Consider the following 20,338-nt stretch of genomic DNA (forward strand, 5'->3'; position numbering starts at 1 on the left):
ATAAAATTGGATTAATAGTAGTACTTACCTTTTAGAGTTATTGTGAGGATTAAAATTTTTATAAATATTTAAAACAGTGTCTGGCATGTAAAAACACTCAGTAGGTGGTAACAATTTAAATTAATCAAAGCTGGCCCAAATATTAACTTTATTAGGCAACTTAGCGTTTAAGTAAATTTACCATTCATTTGTGCCCATTGAATAGGAGAAGATTTATTTATTTACAACATCCTTGTTGCAACTGTGCTAATCCTCTGTGATGGGATAGACTGGAACAACAGGAACTGGATTGGCTCTATCAATAAGAAATTATCAGGGAATCTCCTCTGCTTCTTTCTGCACCAGAAGATCCTGATAGTGTGAAGTCAAGAGAAAATATAATATTCCACTCTCTCATACTCTTTGGTAAACCAGGATTTTTTACAAATCTGCTATCTTTGCTGCAACATCTTTGTGAGTCAAATGAAAAAACAAATCTTTCTTTTTAGGCACATCTTCTCTTTTTCTTTCTTCCACAATTGAACTCTGCTAACACAGAAAGAGCTGAAATAAGGAGTCTCCAAATTATGACACCTCTTTGTTTTTGTAAGGATACTTTCCTAACATTGACAACAACCATGAGGATTTTAAATCTGGTTTTAGTGAACACATTGGAGAATCTCAAGGGTCTAAATTAAGCTGATTGTTAGCTTGAATAAGAAAAAAATATAAAAAAACTATTAATCATATACATTATTTCCTGGAAAATTTCCAGCTGAGTTGTGGAAACACTGCTGGATATCCTTTCGTGACTATCGTTTTTCATGCAGAGTGTGGTCAGTACATCACTTGAAGCATAAAATTCTTCACTATGCTAATTGCAGAGCCTGTGATATGAATGCCAATGTAGAAAATAGGATCAAAATAGCATTGTAATGTCTCATGTTGCATAAAATGTTGATTAGTGTAAAACCAAATCTTGAGAGTCATATTATAAAAGACGATGCCTGTCTTTTACAGCCAACTTAAAATCACCATGTTTTTTGTGTTCATCTGCATTTGACAATTCTTGACAAATCTGTTACTCATCATTACTTATTGCTTTGTTGTTATTTTGTAAAATTCAGATTATTTTATGAAACATAAACCTTAACCACTTTCTCAAATTCCCTTGATTCCAGCAGCCCCCTTGATACTGGTACATGTCTGAAACTACCATGAAAGTAGTAGGCTGGGGTCATTTGAGGCATCTGTCTGGGGCCAGCCAGGTCCTTGCTCTGGAAATGCCAATGTTTATATCCTTGATTGCCTGTGCGTAGCCAGGCCAATGTGCTGCGTGACCAGATTTTCTGCCTCCTTCTCCCACTTTCCAATTCAGATGAGATATCATGTCACAGGAAGGGATTTTACATCTTGAGTTTCTACAGAAAGAGCCAAATGATACATCCCAGAATACATTGAAATTAACTCCCACAACTATTCCTTTCCTCACCTATGCTTGCTGAGTTTTTTGTTTTTTTGTTTTTTTGTTTTTTTTTTGAGACGGAGTCTCGCCCTGTCACCCAGGCTGGAGTGCAGTGGTGCAATCTCAGCTCACTGCAAGCTCTGCTTCCCGGGTTCATGCCATTCTCCTACCTCAGCCTCCCGAGTAGCTGGGACTACAGGCGCCCGCCACCATGCCCAGCTAATTTTTGTATTTTTAGTAGAGACGGGGTTTCACTGTGTTAGCCAGGATGGTATCGATCTCCTGACATCGTGATCCGCCTGCCTCGGCCTCCCAAAGTACTGGGATTACAGGCGTGAGCCAGCGCGCCCAGCCGCTTGCTGAGTTTTATCTTCAAATTGCTGCATTATCATTTTTGTTCTTGCCTCAGAGTTTCTTTCCTAGGGAAACTGGGCAATGACAATTATGTTTGTCTTGTGTTTTGAGACAGGGAGTCCTATCTTATCATTTTATTATTTTTGTCTTCTTAAATAAAATTGTTATTTTTTAGGATTAAAAACATTAGGTTTTACAATGTCTAATAAAAGTGAGCTAAAATATTGGTATTAGCAATACGAACAAATAATTTGATAGGGCTTGGTAAAAGATGATTAACTAAATGTCTACTTTTATCTTATAAAGGAGTTGAAGATGGCTCAAAGCAAAGGACTGCATCTATTTGTAATTACTCTTAGGAGAAAGGAAAAATACAACTTGCTTAACAAGGCTCCTGCTTTTTATTTTCCAAGAAACACAGAAAAAGGCTAACCTTCAGAGGTCAGTAGGATAGTTGTTGAGGCAAGGATAATGACTCATAACATAATGAACCCACCAAAGGCAGAAATAGAACATGTGATTCTTTTTTGTTGTTAGAAAAAAATAGTTTAATGAGAAAAGTATAACAAATTTGAATGATTAAGCTTTTACAAACTTGTTCTCAAAATATTTGTGGAAAAAATTAATGAAAATATAAGAAAAATGAACAAATTTACCATTATAGTCTGAAGTTTCAACAACCCTCACAGTAACTAATAGCTGAAGCAAAATTAGTAATAGTAATAGTAATGACAGTATATAAACAACATAAACAAATTATCATAAACAACAGGACATGTGGTTCTTAAGGGAAGTAAATATTTTTTATGGAAAAATTAGTAAGTCCAATTTACTGACTCTATGACAAGAGACTGGACTTACATAAACCTGCAGGAGTTTATTTGCTTATTTGTTGTTTATTTGTTTCTTCCATTTGTTTCTGATTTGTTTCAAGGGAAGGGAACATAATGGGATTTGCAACCTTCCTTTATGACAACTTCACTTCTTGAAGAAGGCAGGAGATTCTTGAATATGGTCTTCATCCCAAACTGTCCACTCCCCCATCCCAACAGAGAGGACCTCTAATAGAGCAGCCCAACAATGACCTTTTAAAATATTTCAACAGTATGATTTAAAATGGGATAAACAAATATATCTTGAATATCAACTCTCTTGATAGTCACAAACTATAACGAATCTCAGAGAAGAGCAAGAGGCAAACTTTTTGGATTTTCAGGTCCACATTTGTTGCCTACTTATCTAATAGGCAGCGACTCTGCTGAATGAGAAAGGTTTCATTTCCCTTCACCTTCTCCCCAGCATGACTTGACTCCTGCTCAGCACTGCTTGTGACAGAATCAGTGACAACAGCTGCTACTGTGAGCAATTGGGATCCCCAGCAGCTAATCTGCATAGAAGAGAAAGTAATCAGTTGACACAGGATGCTGCAATCAACAAAATATTCTTTTTCAATCCTGCGTGGGCTGTTTAGCACTAAAGATGATCTCGTGGTTCCAGACTAATGAGGAGAACAACAGAGATATAAAAGAGAATAGTTAGCCTATGTTTTCACATAAAAACAGAATATGTTTCTAACCATCCTAAATGATAAATACTTGGTCTTCATCCTAATGCAGTATTTGATACTCCTTGCATTAAAACTTTTTGCTTTGTCATCAGAGAGGTTGTCCTCTCCTACATGCTTCTTCTGTCTGCACTCATTTCATTCAGCAAATGTGAGTTTTCTTTAGGACTCCAGTCTTCATCTTGTTTAAATAACATCAGTGAAGTGTCTGTCACACCTGTACTATGTCTTAGTCCATTCAGGCTACTATAAGAAAATACCTTACACTGGGTACTTTATGAATAATATAAATTTATGTCTCACAGTTCTGGAGGCTGGGGAGTCCAAAATAAAGGCAACAACAGATTGGGGGTCTTAAGAGAGCCTGTTTCCTTGTTCATACATGGCACCTTCTTGTGTCCTCACATGGTAGCAGGAGTGAATGAGCTGCTTCAGGCCTCTTTTATAATTACACTAATTTTATTCACAACAATGAAGCCCTTTTAACCTAATTACCTCCCAAAGGCCCTACCTCCTAATACTATCAACTTGGGGGTTAGAATTTCAACATATGAGGGGCAGGAGAGGCAGTAAATATTCGGAGTATACCCAACTATGTAGACCATAAATAAGGTCTTCCTTTCCTTCCCTTCTCTTCAGGGGCTCCCCTCTCAGCCCTCAAAGGGCTCAATCACCACCAACTATTCAACTACCACCTCCTTGAGGAGCCTGCAAATGTTTCGGTACCAAAAGCTCTATCAAGGCCCAGGCCCCTAAACATCTTCTAGACACTTTCTCAAAAGCTTAAAAGTCATGTCAATGTCAAATTCCACCAAACTGTAATATTTATCCCCACTGAGGCAGGAAAATAGGGTCTGGAGGGAGGGAACTTAAGGCCAATTCACACCTCAGCTATGACAGGAAATATCCTCTCCATGGTGTGTAGGCCAAGTAAATGACTTTGTAATTTTACTTCATCCTCTTCATTTACATAGGGCATATCCCAAATAACCAATGGAATCCTCTAGAGGGTATTTAAACTCCCAAAAATTCTGTAACAGGGCCTTTGATCCCCTATGCTCAGGCCCACTCCCACACTGTAGAGTGCGCTTTCATTTTCAATAAATCCCTTCATTTCTTCCTTGCTTTGTTTGTGTGTTGTGTCCAATTCTTTGTTCATGACACCAAGAACCTGGACACCCTCCACTGGTGACACCCACTCCCTTCAGAACTTTCCCTCTTCTGTTCTCCCTATAGCTATAGAAAGGGTCATAATTTTGTTGCCACTAAAGCTCTAAAGATTAATCCCTTTCTATGTTCTCTTGTTTCTTCTTCTTTCCTTTTTTTTTTTTTTTTTTTTTTTTTTCACTAGTACTAATCTACTTCTTTGGTGAGCAATTTCTCACAGGACAATTTCTCCCAACACTTATCCTGCTTTCTGTCTTCCTCAAATCCAAGGTATCCATCCCCATTGACCAGAATTACATTTTTATAATTCTTTTTGTATCATCCCATGCTCAGAAGTCATCTATAGGTTTTAATTGCCAGCCACACCAGATCTCTACTTACTATGCTTGATACATCTGTGCCACAGCACCATTGCTGATGCAATTTATTCTTTCTAAAAATACCATTTTTCTAACTTAATAAAATCTTGTGTCACCTTTGAAGCCCTAATTCAAATTTCTTCTTTTCATTGAAACTTTCCAAAACTTGTTGGCTTGGCCATAATTCACAACTTCTTTCTCTGTATTTCTGTGGCGGTTCATTAAACTTTCTGTTGATTTGAAGACATTTATACAATTAATGCATTTCAGTTTTCTTCTTCACATTCATCATCAACTTATTATGATTACAACCCTTACTGTACTATTAATATCTCATTGGCCTATGGCCAGTCTCCTTTCCTATGTTAGCTCCTTGAGAGAAACAGCAAGATCCTTGACACATTCTTTTGCTCAGTGTCTGCATCTGACACCAGTACTTTGGTTACAGGGAGTCCTGGTAACACTGTTTCTCAGTTAGCTTTATTACACAGTGAGCATCTCACTTACTTTTTGATAATTCCTCTTGATTGCCTGATTGTGTATTTCTTATTAGTCACACTTGGAGTATGCAGACACCATTCTTTCTAGACCACGTGAGAAGCAATTGAACTTCATGTATATTGAGGAAGAATATCAATTTAATTGATCATAATCCTTTGCCTCTTAATTGGAAGATGGGCTAAAAATACTTTCCTGTGCTGATTTCCTGTTGTATTTTTTTTAATTTGATAGACTAAAGCAAAAAACTGACAGTTAAAATATTACCTATTTATTTCCTTACCTAATTTTATTAAATATTTTCAATATTCCATATACTTATTGTTGTGAGAGTTAAAGCATTCAAAGACAAATAAGTCATTGCCCCTATTCCCAAGAGTACAGGCTAGTACAGAGCCCAATATATAAACAACTAAAATTCAAAGCCAAATGAATCAAGTCATAAATAGAGGTACAAGCAGTGCTATGAAAAGTCAAAACTGAAGAATTAGTTCATCCTGAGAGACTAGAACATACTTCATGAAGAAGCTGGCCATTTACCTAACCAAGCCCTGCCTCTTGGCCCATTTATAGCAGTGATTGGTTCACTTTGAATTATTTCATTGAGGTTGGTTCTGTTTCTTGTTGTTGTTTTCTTCAAACAACTTACTTATTTCTCTTTCACCCATTCTGCCATCTCATAAGATGGTAGATACTTGCACATCATTTTTAGCTGTTCATTGTTGTTTAGCTATTATTGAATACAGTTATTTGAGGAGTTAGGCACTATTAAGCACCACTTAGCAGGATATATAGAGCTTTCATCAAGTTAATTCCCCACAGCAATGCTGTTAACCTAGCATTTCTCAAATCAGGGCCATTTGCAACAGCTGCCTGGAAATAGTTCCACAGAAACACTGCACATTTCATTGATCATGTTTCATGAACAAATGTCAGTTTTCCTCATGAATTCTTAGATGTTATTAAATTTTTAACATTGTTTTGAAGTGGTTCAATCCACCTCAGTAAATATTATATATGATACCAATCTGGAAGTAAAAATTAGGTATATATAAACAGATATTTATTGATTGATTATAATTGGAATGTTAATGAACTCACCTCTTTGTAAACTACCTAAAACTGCTATCCAAAAGAAAAAGAGAAAAAAATACAAAACAGATTTCTCTAATGCTGATTTTAAAAGCAATTAAAGTATTTAATAGTGAAAATACTTTATTCTGTATTTTATGCTATTAGTATAAGTATATACTAATGTTTTAGAATGTTTTAAAATATCTCAAAATACTTACAAATTCTTCCCTACATCCCTGACACTCTCCTAATTCCTGCAAAATAATTTACATTTTTTCCTAAAATTAATGAACTTGGAGCATCTCATTATTAGAATAAATTTATTCTTAAAATAAACTAAAATCTAGAAGCTTATCAATGCTCATGTAATTACTACATTTGTAGAAGCAGCAGCCTGTTACAACCTTGAAAGAATCATCAGTGTAGTGGAGAATATGAAGAATAGGAAAATTATGCCTTGCCCTCCAAGTGTTCAATTATACATTTTTAAGCCCCTGAAATATTAAAAACATTCTCTGTATCATTAATGTTTTTAAGACAATGAAAGGTAAACACATAAACTTCCTAGACAACACCTCCTACCCACAAGCAATATAAAGCATATAAAATAAAGCATTAACTTTTCAGTAGAGGCAGTGTTGATTAATAGAATTATTGTTTGAGTCTCATTTAATAATTCTGTATGATTGGGCAAGATATATTACCTCTCTGCCTCAGTTTTCTTAAACGTAAATAATACATACAATGTTTCCAAAAATCTTCCAAGAGTGTAGCACTTTGTATTGGTTTTCTAGGAATGAGTTGTGAGTGATACATTAAACTAGACGTCATGCCATTTACAATAACATACTTTACATTTTTTTATTTCCACATATTCTATGCATTTTGAATCCTCCTTATAAGCTTTGGAGAGCTTGGGGTAGAAAGGAAGGAACGGTGCAACTTATGAATTATTTCCTGTACCTTACATCAGTCATTTGTGCTTTTTGTTACCTCATTTAGTTGGAGAAAACAGTAGAACAAGTAATATCCTATTTTCCTTCTTCACTTTTCACAGACCAACAAGAATCAAGAAACCTAGGGAATATGATACTGCGTCCACAGAGAGAATGCAGAATCTGTGATCTCACTGCTAATGAGAAAGCTTCTTCTTGATTTCCACTAGCCCTGCTATCAACTCACTGCTATGAGTCTATCTGGCTCTAATGATGGTAGTCAACATTTATTGAATGTTAGCTTTGCACAGGCATTGTGCTATATACTCTTTTCTGCCCTTTGTAAGCTGCTCCCAAAGTAGACATCATTATTATTCCCATTTTAACCTTTTACAGATGAGAAAAATCACTTCAGGAGATGTCATTTACCTACATAATGTCACAGATCAAGTAAGTTAATAGCATTGAGACCGTAGAGTCTAGGAGCTTATATATCCAAGACGTTCTTACCTGCCAGAAGGTCCTGTCCATCGGCCCCATTAAACTGTTTCTTTAACTTCACATCATATCTGGTTCCAATTCTCTAAAATTTGTTCAAAGGTGATATCAATGACAATGGTGGGGCAATTTTGTGAGTACTGTATCCATCAACCCTATGCTTTGTTCACTCCTAGCTTCCTGCTTCCTCCTTTTCAAATGGTACTTTACTAGCAGGCTCTTTCAGACTTTCACATACCTGGTGGAAGAGAAGGAAAGGCAAACAATCTCTATTTCCTTTACTGGAGCTCAGAAAAGAAAAGTAGAAAATCAGTAATAAAAGAAAAATATAGTCAAGTTTGCATCCTGATATTCTCACTTTTCATGCTAATTCTATTCTGAATTACATTTTCCTAGGATGGCAGCAATATTAATAACTTAAACAAAGTCACAGATAAGGTTACAGGGAAAGAGAGAGGCAGGAATAGAATGCAGTAGGCCCAATCTTTCATACTCTAAGCTGTAAGAACATTCCAGAAAAAGAAAAAAAGTCCATTATCTATAAACCATTATTCTTATTATAATCCATATTTATAAGGCTATAAACTTCTGCAAATTATTTGAATTGGGGTCATTAGTTATCATTTTTAAAATTAAATTTGAAGATAAATTAGGATATTCAAATTTCCTAGCTAACCTAAAGTTAAACAAAGGGAAATAAATTTTAGATGACTCAATTTTCTGTTTGATCCATTTGTCTTAATCCTGGAGAAGAACCATGACGTAGAAAACTAGAATCAACTTGTGACATTAATTGAAAGGAGGGAGAATGAATACCTCCCTTAATTTTCAATAATTTTTCATATTCATTTTAAATGAGTATCTTGAGATGTTTCAGAATAGGAAGTATAAAATGCATAAAATTATTATCTGAATCTAATTATTCCCATACTGTGGATGAGAAGGGCTATTAGAAGGGCATATGATTTGACTTTCTGCATTCTTTTTGTTGTTGTTGGAGATAGAGTCTCACTCTGTCACCCAGGCTGGAGTGCAGTGTTGCGATATCAGCTCATTACAAGCTCTGCCTCCCGGGCTCAAGCAATTCTCCTGCCTCAGCCTCCCAAGTAGCTGGGATTACAGGTGCACGTCACCACACCTGGCTAATTTTTGTATTTTAGTAGAGACAGGGTTTCACCATGTTGGCCAGGCTGGTTTTGAACTCCTGACCTCAGGTGATCTGCCTGCCTCAGCCTCCCAAAGTGCCGGGATTACAGGCATGAGCCACTGTGCCTGGCTGACTTTCTGCATTCTTATATGTTCAAAATATAATCTGATTGTCAGTATGCATGAATAAATTAGGATGATGTGACAGATAGAAAGAAGTGTCAATAGCTTTGAGTGGTACCAACTGTCTACATAGCAGTGCAGATTCTAATCCTGGACAAAGTTTATTCTTACCTAAACATGAACCCATCATTTTCTTTAATATAATAATTTGTTCTCAGAATAATAGCTCTTGATAACTGCCTGCCTGTTCTCTACTATCAAGGCTAAGGCCTGTATGAAGCTACCCATAAGTGAGTCAAGTGCAATTCAATTTATCTCTTTTCACAGAAGGTCACCAAGTGCTCTTACAAACAATGAAGGAAGAATAAAAGTTCATATATATATGTATTTTTATTTTTAGCGTTGAATATAATTATACAAGAAACATTTAAAAATGATGGATTCTAATTACAGATATTTTCATTACTTGAAGGAGAAATAATGTAATAGTTACAGACAAGTGTCATAGTCCAGAAATTCATGGAATCATAGACAATTAGAGCTGTATGCGACCACAGGGGTTATCTTCTGTCAACCCCTAATTTCATGGATAAGTCAGTGAGAGACTGGGGAAGTAAAAGAATACGGGTAGGGTCAAAAACTTTACAGGAAGGATTAAAATGATAATCTCTTGGCTACAAAGCAGTGCTGCTTTCATTATACTACCTTTTTTAACTTCTTCAAGAATGCCATTCTGGTAATGCCTTAGTCTAAATGACATAGGATTCTTTCAGGTGCCGCTTCACCAGCTGGAGACCTCCGTGACCAGGGGTGCCTCTGCTAGAGTTTCACTCATGACCACCCAATCTGACCAGCAGGCTATGCTCAGCTCCAGGTCGCTGGCCCAGATCTCACATCCACCACAGACAACCCTGGCATGGAGCAGTGAGGGGTGTGAGAATGATTCAGTGCAGGGTTCAGCCATGGTGCCCAGCCAGTTGTGCCAACTGCTGTGGTAGTGTGGCTGCTCTAGTCACCAGCTCTGTGCAAGGCTGTGGCTGAACCAGGTGTACTTTAAAGCAGCTTCTGCTTTAGGCGCCAGCATCTAAACTAGGGGAGCGCAGTGGAACCCAAAAAACCGAGAGATGCCAGCCACCCCAGAGCCCCAAAGAGGGTGTTACAGCATGTTACAGTTCTAGCTAGGGCAGTCCCGAGGTCTGGGCCCCAGAAGGGCTGCAGCTCCTTCATGTTGCAGTTCGTTCGTTCCTGCCATCCACAGCCTTTCTTTGGCAAACAGAGGCATGTTCCAGCTTGTTCGATCCCATTGCCCCACTAGGCCTGCAGCACCTGGGCTGGCCAAGAGCCACCTCCACTTCCTGTCTTGTGGGGCAGCCACCTGTTGCCAAAAGAGTACGGGAGGACTACAGCTTTACAGCTTCTTTCACACAGGCTGTTTGGTGAGTCCCAGGATTTTGTCCCATGTCCAGAAGAATGAGGTTACATGGAAAACTGGAGGGGGAGCAAGGTGGAGAAGAGTTTTATTGAGTGACAGAACAGCTCAATAAACTGTGAGTAGCCCCGACCTGAAATTGGGTAGTCTCAAAGTGTGGCTGAGTCTGGGGATCATATAGGCTCAGAATGAAGAAAGCGAAGGCTGTAGGTAACCTTGGAAAAGGCAACATTCAATTGGTTAAAAAGCATTGTTCAGAAAGAACCAATCAGAAAAGAGTGGGCAAACAGGAATAGAAGTTCTCACTCTGGCTGCAGACTCCATCTGGAACTGGCAGCCTGGTTTTAAGGCTTCAGGCTGTTTTTGGCTTGAAGGTTTGGTTCCACCGGGGACCTGCCACTATCTGCCTAGGAATTTGCCTCCTGCTACTATTATGAACAATAGCAAACGATTTTCTTGAAATATTTGAAAGACTCCTGAAGGAAGGAATAGATTTGAAGTGCCCTTGCCATGTCTAAAGCAAAAAAATTAAGAAAACATTACGTGTGAACGTGTGTGGGTGTGTATATATATATATAAATAATTTTAATCCAATAAATATGCTAATGACATGGGAACAGAAAGACAACTCAGTGGGACAGAATCCAAAAATAGGTCTTTCTATATATGGTAATTTAATAAATGGTAAGAATGGCATTTTAATTTGGGGAAAAAGATAGATTACAGGACAAGTAGTCATATTCATATGAAGAAGAAAATATATGTGGGACCCTGAACCTGTTAGGATTGCTTTCAATTTTAAGTAACAAAAACTTTGTAATATAGTAGCCTAAACATAGGAAGGTTTGTATTTTCATGTAAGTCTAATGGAGTGTGATTCAGCCCAGCCAACTGCTCAAGGACATAGTCCCCTTTCTATCTTTCTGCTCCATCATCTTCAGTGTGTGATTTCCATTCTCATCACTGCAAGATTGATAGAAAAACTGAAGCCATAATATCCATATTTCATTCATAAAGAAGAGAAAAGATTGTAGGGAAAGGGAGTCTCATGAGCTTTTTCCTTTGTTTTTAACAGGATTTTGTTTTTACTCAGAAAAGGATGTTTGCCCTATAACCCAATCAGGGTTAGATGACCTCAAAACTGCAAAGAAGTCTGAGATCTCGTGTGTTAGTTTCTACCCTTGTTAACAGAAAAATACCAGGAGGGCAGGATTTGGGGCAATTGTAGAATAAGCTAACCCACAGAATCTGCCACATATAAAAAAACAAGCTAGGTGTATTAAGGCATTAAATGTAATATAAGCTAAAATAAAAGCTTATAAAAATGTAGGATATTACAAGTCCATCAAGGATCTGGTAACACATTCTTACCTAAGACTGGAAAATTGTATACAATAAAGGGAAAAAAATTGCTTAACAATATATTTTATTTACAAAAGAACCACAAGCAGAGTTAAGTGAGTAAAATATTCAGAAAAAAATTCTGTTATGCAGGTAGTAAGCATAGACACATGTACCAACACACGTGTGTGAATGCACACATGCATGTGCACACATACACAACACACAAAGAATTTTTATAAATTTACAACAAAGATAAAAAGCCCAAATGAATAAATAGGCAAAGTATATTCATTGTATAATTCCTGGAACAATAAATTGAAAGAGCAAAATGACATATAAAAAGATGCTCAGTTTCCCTAGTCATTGGCAAAATGCAAATTAGATTAAAACTAAATTATTACTTTACATTTATTAGACTTGAAAACATTTTCTAAAGAGAGAGAGAGAAATATATCTCCTATCATGAGAACTCTGGAAAATAATACACTTTTCCCCTGGTAATGGAAATGTCAAGTTTTACAACCTTTTCAGAAAGCAACCTGGCAGCATCCTTTAAAATCCAAAGAAATAGCCTCCCTAGGAACCTATCCCATAAAAATAAAGGTGGTAGTATACAAAGATATAACTACAAAATTATTAATGGCAATATTGTTCATACTGGCAAAAAACTGGGGTAAGTTTAATATCAATCAATAGGAAAATGGTTGGCTAAATATGTAGCTCACTATAAAAAAATTAAATTTTTTTAAATTTAACTAGAAAGATTTCTATAATTTTTTCACTGAGAAAAAAAATTTCACAGAAAACAAATATGATCATCTCATTTTGAAAAATAACAAATATATAAAGAGATAGATGATTAATAGATAGGCATGTATGTACGTACATGCGTATGTTTCCATGTGATTGAAACCAAAGGGTTAATTTGATCAGATCTGCCTGCCCCGCTTGCTTCTGGTTGCTTGATTGCGCAATTCTTTTGTTTCCTTTTTTATGAAGCTAAAGGCCACGGTAGCTGATGACTTCCCCACTGAATGCTGAAATTTTACCTTCACTGGCTACTTTTATAGACAGCATTCATAGGTCACCACAGTAATACTTGATTCAGCTGTTTTTTCAGGAACTTGGGCCAGCTCCTGTCCAGTTCAAATTGGTTGGACCAGCTGCCCTTCAACTGGGCTGGTGCAAGTGCCCGAGAGGTGGCCTTTTGTTGTCAGGGGGCCCAAAACTCCACCCTGGGATCACACTAACACTGCCATTTTCTATATATGTGTCCTATAAAATGCTGCAAACCCAAACTACACTTGGTCAGACTGAACCAATTACTTCATTTCTCCCTACTGCCAATCACTTTTCCTCACACGTTAGACCACTCCATTTCTCTAACACATAAATATCCCTCAACCTATCTTCAACGAGGTGGATTTGAAAGCATTTTCCCACCTACTTGCTTGGTGGACTTGTGAATAAATCTTTTCTCTTTTGCAGAACCCACGTCACGGTGATTGAATTATTGCACAGGGGCAGAACAGACCTGGACCTGACCAGAAACATGATTACATTAAAATGAGAAAAAAATGTGGGAATATAAGCTGCATTGTTAACATAAGTGACAGCGTTGGAGAGTTGGAGGAAGAGTGGGAGGAGATGGAGCATAAGGAGCCAAGCAAAAAAGAAAAAGGAAAAAGTGCACCAATAACAATATAACAACAAGTAAAACCTCCTACTAATTGTGCATTCATATAAAATTACATTTGTTCATACAAATATTTGTAGAAACATTTAAGTAAAAACAGCAACATGGCCACTTTCGTATAGCATAATGGTTGTGACCACGCTTGGAATATTGTGTGTGGTTCCAGGCAAATGTCAAAGACAATTTAGAAAATGCAAGAGAAGAGACTCTGTCTCCAAAAAAAAAGAAAAGAAAATGCAAGAGAATTAGTAGGGCAACTCAAGTCATCAGTGAGTGGTGAAGCTTCAATTTGAAAAGTCTAGGAAAGTAAAGATGAAGATGGACAAGCTTCCTCCTTTTCTCTTCAACAAGCTTCATACTGTCTTCCCCCTCAAATTCAACATATGACTTTACTACCTGTTCAACAGAAAGAGGAAATCAATAGACTAAAATTCTTCAACTTCCCACTGTTGTGCCTATACAGTTGAACCTGTCTGCTTCCACGCGTTCCGCCTTCTCGCCTCCTAACTGTAGTTAAGCCCTCATTCCAGGATCTGGGATTCGATACAGAGCCCTCTTCTCAGAAGAGGCCTCCTATTGGCTGGGCACGGTGGCTCACACCTGTAATCTCAGCACTTTGGGAGGCAGAGGCAGGAAGATCATCTGAGGTCAGGTGATCAGGATCAGATTGACCAACATGGAGAAACCTCCTCTCTACTAAAAATACAAAATTAGCTGGGCATTGTGGTGCATGCCTGTAATCCCAGCTATTCAGGAGGCTGAGGCAGGAGAATCACTTGAACCCCAGAGGTGGAGGCTGCAGTGAGCAGAGATCGCACCATTGCACTCCAGCCTCGGCAACAAGAGCGAAACTCTGCCTCAATAAAAAAAAGAAAAGGCCTTTTATTTATTGTCTCTCCTTTCCCTTTCACATCTTCAATGTCTCCCTCTTTGGGCTTTTTATTTATTTTTTATTATGTGCTAAATATAAATCTTTTATTTTAAAAAATTATTACAGGTCTGGGCTGGAAAGTGCAGAAAATGTGTCTATAACATTTTACACGTCTCAAAACAAGAAAGTAATCAAAGACTCCCGAGGCTTTTGTCAGAGTGACTCAGTAACTTTAAGTGCTTTATATGAGTCAGGCGTGGTACAATTTGAGAATCAGTAGGAATAACCACTGCAATGGATAAAATTTGTAAAATAATTTTTAATTATTGTGCTCACAATGATCATTTTATAAAAACAAAAATTAAAAATGCTCTGGTCATCTTTGAAAGATGTCTGGCAATTAACTCATAATTGTGACAATAGTCAATAAAAGAAACTAATCAAACATTTATCTTCTGTACAAATTGTACTTAAGAGTAACTAAATAGTTAATGAGAGAAAGCCTTTCTTTATAGACTTACTCCAGCTAATGATTGAAAATGGAAATACAGAATTGGACTATTACATTTTGCAGCTGTTAATGAATCAACAAATCTAGGGAATGATTCTTAATCACTACTGATTTCCCAATAATACAGACAACCAGACACTTTGTGTCTTCAGATGAAAGAACGAACCACTGTCTATACAGCAGTCTTCAAAAAAATGGAACTAGACTAAAATCAAGATTATAGATTTAAATGCCAATTTACAGAAAATATGAAGGATATAGGAACACATTATACAGTACTGTTCAGCAACCAGTCAAATTCAAACCACAACAAACTCTGCAGGGCAAATGATCCAATTCTTTGAATAAATCAATATAAAGGAAAAAAAGTGGGTAGGAAAGAGGAAACCTATACTGTAGTTTAAAAGAGATTGTGAGATACGACATTCAACCACAATGAATTGATTTCAATTATTTCAATCCTGAATTGAATAACAGTAACCTTCCTAGTCCAGACCTAGGACTTCTCTTTGCATTTTGTATCAACAGTGGAGGTTTTTCAAGGAATATACTCCTAACCCTCCCATCAGTCTGAAATCAGAATCTTATCTCAGGGCATTATCATACTCTCTTCTTTGCTTAAAACTATTTTCAATTTTCCCTCCTACTCTTCCTACACCTTACTCAGAGGCTTATTAAATACTCATATTGCTTATTCAATTATATTTTTCTTTAAATGTGTATGAATTCTCTGAAACCAGGAACCTTCTCTATCTTCTGTGTTGCAGAACCTGAGCTCCTAGCAGTACTACCTATCTTGGAACAGTATCCCAAAATATTTGTCAAATGAACTGTTTGACAATTTGTTGGCCCTGGACAGAAGTGACTTTTCCTGTGTTTGTGTTGTATTTCAATCCTGAATTGAATAAATTAATGGTAAAAATAGCTATGGAACAACAGTAAAAATTTATATACTAACTAGGTATTTAGTAATCCTAAAGATTATTGTTAATTTGTAACTAGGATAATGGTATTGTGATTAGTTTAAAAAGAAGATTTATTTCTTAAGGATACATGTTAAAATATATGTTGACAAAATTGCATGGTATTTAGGATTTGCTGCAAAATAATATGAAGGAAGAGAGGAATTGGTTTGGGTACAAGTGAAACAAAATCAGAAACTTGATAACTGTTTAAGCTGAATGATGAATACATGGAGTTTATTATGTTGTTTTCTCCTTTTTGGTTTATAGTTGAAATTTTCCATACTGTATTTTTTAAAAATCTTTCCTTGATTCCCCTTACATGTTCAGCAAATGTCCTATATCCCTCCCTTTTTGTCAAAACAAATTTCCAAATGTTATCCAGACTAATATTATCATTTTCTTACCATCAGTCTCTCTTCAACCCACCATCACCTGGCTTTTACTGTTACTATCACACTTAAACTGCTGCTTCCAAGCTTAGCAAAGACCTGAGTTTACCGAAATTCAGTGATGGTTTTTAGTCCTTATTATGTTTAACTCTTTTCTTCATTCACTCTTATTCATTCCCTTCTATCCAACATTTTCTCCCCTTAACTCTGCGACATGCTACTCTCTTGGCTTTTCCTCCCTCACATGGAGGGTCCCTTAACTATCGATGACTTCCTAGTCCAGACTTAGGACTTTGGTTTGCATTCTGTATCAACAATGGAGATTTTTTTCAAGGCATATACTCCTACCACCTCCCATCACTCTTTGAAATCAGAATCTTACCTCAGGGCATTATAATATTCTTATTTGCTTAAAACTTCATTTCTAATCCTCCTGCCTACCCTTACTACACACCTACACAGGGACTCCTACATGCTATTCATGTCCTACTTAGGAATCAAACCTTTTTTCCCACAGGAAGTTTCCCTTTGTTTATATTCAATTAAATCTTTGTGCTCTGTTCCAATAAGAGAATATTATTTCTCTAGTAGTAAAAATTGTCATGCACGACTTGATTGATTATTAAGTTATCTTTTTCTCTAAAAGACTACGGATTCCTTGAAACCAGGTACCTTCTCTAACTTATTTGTTGCAGAATTCTGAGCTCCTAGCAGTAACTGTCTTGGAATAGTAGCCCAAAACATTTGTCAAATAAGCTGACTCGTTCTTGGCCTTGTTGGCCTGAAATGAGTTTTCCTGTGTGTCTTTTGTTCTTTGTTCCAGTGTCCATGGAAATTCATTTTTACTTGTATTCAAAACTCCTGGCTCAAACCCAGTAATGCTTTAAAGAAAACCAAAAGCTTATTTAAATAACAAATTAGGGCAATGTTTTAAATTGCAGCCATACTCCTACACATTAGGGGTTGTTGGAGTCAATTTAGAGGATTTTTAAAGAAATATAATAGAATGTAAAATATCAAGATGTACTGAGCAAAGAGTAAGCATTACTTTTAAATTTTAAAATCAAATGTGTAAATTTTCACATGTATGTACATGTGTGTATCTGCATGTATGTGTATATTGGATTAAGATCTAAAATGTACCTTCTCTTTTCTGTGAGTCTCAAACAAAATAGTCATCCACTTAGGATTTAAGCAACTAGGGACATTAAAATAAGTGTGATTTCACAGCCAGCAGGTATACCCCCAGTGATGGCAAATAACTCCTGCAGAAACAGTCCTCTCTGAATATGGATTTTAGTGAAAGAGATTGTGTCTAACTAAAGTGGTAGAAATAGGTGACATATGCCTTTAAAACGTACCCAGGAAAATTTAACATGCAATTTCCTTAAAAGCACTTTGACTCTAAAAAGATGCATTTCATACTTGAGGGCAAATTAACTATACAGAAGAGACTGTATGCGAGTCTATGCCTAAACGCTAGTAAGGATGTTCATCATGAATGTTTTCAGACCTTTTCCAGAAAGGAATTTTTACAGTGTTCTGATAAGCTTCTCATAAGTATGTAAAATTTTTCTACCCCATTTTCAATACCATCCTAGTCATATCTTCCTGTTTCCCTAAAATCATTAATTTAATCCTCTTTTATTTTTTTCACTTCCCAAGCCCCACTTCTATGTATAGACCTATTGGTCCATGGCTTTTTTTTTCTACTCTGGTCTCATGACTTTCAAATTCTGACGTTGTTCTCTCTCAATCATTTGAATCTAATCATTTTAAAGTCGTCTTTCTGGGGTTCCAATCAAACATGGACTGACATCAAAGGACAGATGAAGAGAAAAGACACAAAATCAAATGCCCTGCCCATGGTAACTTTTTATTAAGGTTATTCCTTAGTTATTTTTAAGAATGCAAAAGAATCACAAGTAACAAGGATTTGCAAAGTACTCTTACAATTACAAGGTTCAAGTTATTTTTTCAGCTGTGATAATTAAGCAAATGCTGCCTTCTTACCTGGCTCATTCAAATAAGTATTTTGTTGAAAGAAAAATGGTGGTTCATGAAAACCATTTTATTATTTTTATTATATTTTATTATATGTTGAGGGAAAAAAAGTCCCCAACCTAAGAATTGGGTCAAATGTGTATTGCATCTTTGTGGCTTAGGCAAAATCGCTGGCAATTACCTGTTAAAAATATCACCTTGTTACTTCTTTGGAGCTCTGCTTTTGGCTTCAGCTTGACACTGTTTCAACACTTGACATTTGTTGACCCAATAAGCAGGAGAAACTGACCTGAATTATTTTTTTAGAAGGTCATTTTTTGCAAGCTAAATATAAAAAACAGAGGCAAATGAACTTTAGCTTCTTAACACATTTAATGTCTTAGCACAGAAACTAAACTGTTAATGTTTTGAAAACCTCTAACACAAAAATCAAGGTGAGAAGGCCATGTTTTAAAACCAAAACTTATAAAATTCATGATTTAGGTAGAAATTGCTTTTTATGTGAACTATAAAAAGAAGTACCGTAACAATCACTCTGCATATGTTTGTAGCATATAAACAGGATGTGATTTTATGGAAATCCTAGGACTAATGGAATGTGTTCAGTTTGCTACAAGCAACATCTTCAGAAGCAGCAGAATAGTGGCAGGATGAGCCCAATGGGGACAACTAGTGGTTCCAACAATCCTACCTCAGATTCTGCATCTGTACAGAGAGCAGACACCAGCTTAAACAACTGTGAAAGTGCTGCTGACATGCCATAACCTTGAAATCTACGAAATGAAACAAACATATCAGAAATATATCTATGGTGAAATCACCATTTTGTTTTGTCAAAGGGAAGTTATTTCCTTGGTTTCATATGCTGTTTATAACCAGTTTTCATCTTATGGACATATTTTTAAAGCTGCTTTTGCCTTGCTGGCTTCTGACCTGAAGGACTTGCTGCTTTTAAAACAAATTCACAGTTTTTTTATCCCTGAAACAAATTCTTATTAGAGAGTCCTCTGTCTTTCAAGGGTCCGATTGTCAAACACTCACTGTCCTTTGAAGATACAGGATGCTGTCTTCATATTACATGTTGACGTCTCTCCAAAGACATCACAAGAAATAACAGAATCACAAAGGATAGACACCTCAAAGAGTTAGTGCGGCATTTCAAGAAATAGAAAGCACGTCTGACAAACTGCATAAGGACTGCCATCATGGGCACTAAATGGTCTTCATTCTATATACTGCATGACATATTTGGTTTAGACTTCTGATTCAGTGGGAGACCAATTAATGATTTCTATTGATATTTTTACCTTTAGAAAATAATTAATTATATGAAAATTATCAATATTTTGCTTGATGTCTTGTAAATAATGCATTTACGTATACAACATGATATTTTTCTTGTGGAACTTATGGTCTTCCCTAAGCTTTCTGAGCACCTCGCAGATACATAAAACTATAAATAAGGGTCACATGGCAAATTACAAGTTAAAACCTACCTTTAAAAAGTATCTATTTGGCTTAGGTTCCAAGATGGCTGAATAGGAACAGCTCCAGTCTACAGCTCCCAGCGTGAGCAATGCAGAAGACGGGTGATTTCTGCATTTCCAACTGAGGTACCAGGTTCATCTCACTGGGGCTTGTCGGACAGTGGGGGCAGGACAGTGGGTGCAGCCCACCGAGCATGAGCCAAAGCAGGGTGAGGCATCGCCTCACCCAGGAAGTGCAAGGGGTCAGGGAATTCCCTTTCCTAGCCAAGGGAAGCAGTAACAGACGGCACCTGGAAAATCAGGTCACTCCCACCCTAATACTGCGCTTTTCCAATGGTGTTAGCAAACGGCACACCGGGACATTATATCCTGTGCCTGGCTCGGAAGGTCCCACGCCCACGGAGCCTCACTCATTGCTAGCACAGCAGTCTGAGATCGAACTGCAAGGTGGCAGCGAGGCTAGGGGAGGGATGCCACCCA

This window comes from Pongo abelii, chromosome 5 (assembly GCF_028885655.2).
Source record: "Pongo abelii isolate AG06213 chromosome 5, NHGRI_mPonAbe1-v2.0_pri, whole genome shotgun sequence".
NCBI lineage: Eukaryota > Metazoa > Chordata > Mammalia > Primates > Hominidae > Pongo > Pongo abelii.